The 1,085-nt window shown below is 46.3% G+C and overlaps 1 non-coding gene across 1 annotated transcript; it reads left to right on the forward strand.

Moving 5' to 3' along the window:
- The first annotated feature begins 684 nt into the window (after positions 1 to 684).
- Positions 685 to 757, forward strand: trnav-cac (transfer RNA valine (anticodon CAC)). Its single transcript has one exon. It is a non-coding gene; the product is annotated as a tRNA-Val (tRNA).
- The last annotated feature ends 328 nt before the right edge of the window (positions 758 to 1,085 follow it).

Below are 1,085 nucleotides of genomic sequence, written 5' to 3' on the forward strand. Positions count from 1 at the left end.
CCAGCACTGATCCTGGTGCCACTCCACTGGTCACATGGAACATTACAGCACAGAACAGACCCCTTATGGAACTGCTCGGCTAATTCAGCGTGTTAGACTCAGAAAATAGATCATTACAGTGCAGTACAGACCCTTTATGGAACCGTTTGGTGAATACAGGGTGTTACACTTATAGAACATAGATCTATAAGTGTAGTACAGGCCCTTTATGGAACTGCTCGGCTAACACAGGAAGTTACTCTCACAGAACATGGAGCATTACAGCACTGTACAGGCCCTCTATGGAAACACTCGGCTAATACTGGACGTTAGACTCATACAATATGGAGCATTACAGCGCAGTACCGGCCCTTTATGCTACAGCTTGGCTAATACCGGATGTTAGACTAATACAACATTGAACATTACAGCGCAGTACATGCTGTATATGGAACCGCTTGGCTAATACAGGGAGTTAGATTCAGACAACATGGAGCATGACAGCGGAGTACAGGCTCTTCGTGGAACTGCTCGGCTAATAAAGGATGTTTGACTAATACAACATACAAGATTGCAGTGCAGTACAGGCCCAATATGGAACTGCTCGGATAATACAGGGAGATAGAATCATAGAAAATGGAGCATTACAACGTAGTACAAAACCTTTATGCGATCACATGGCTAATACAGGGCCAACTGAGGCTTGTTTCTGTAGTGTAGTGGTCATCACGTTCGCCTCACAAGCGAAAGATACCTAGTTCGAATCTGGGCGGAAACTGCTTTGTTCTTCAACTGCAGCCTTTGACAGAGACAAGAACGGAGCTTTCTTGCTTGCTCTCCCATCTGCAAACCTGCCTTCGAATTTGCTTGAACAAATCTGCTCACTTACAGTGCAAAGCGATCTCAGGCGCTGCATTGAGGCTCCAGTGAATGCAGAGGCGACAGAAGAAAAATGGGTTTGCTTCCCGGGGAATTGACTGCGGTGTGGGAAAGTACCCAACTTTCCAAAGTGTCTGTGCTGTCATGATTGTGTTCGCCTCCCGCGCGGAAAATCGCAAGCAACTCTACTGTTGCTTTCTGTTCCAGGCAAGTTGACCTTTTACTGG

This window comes from Chiloscyllium punctatum, chromosome 52 (genome assembly GCF_047496795.1).
Source record: "Chiloscyllium punctatum isolate Juve2018m chromosome 52, sChiPun1.3, whole genome shotgun sequence".
Taxonomy (NCBI): Eukaryota; Metazoa; Chordata; class Chondrichthyes; order Orectolobiformes; family Hemiscylliidae; genus Chiloscyllium; species Chiloscyllium punctatum.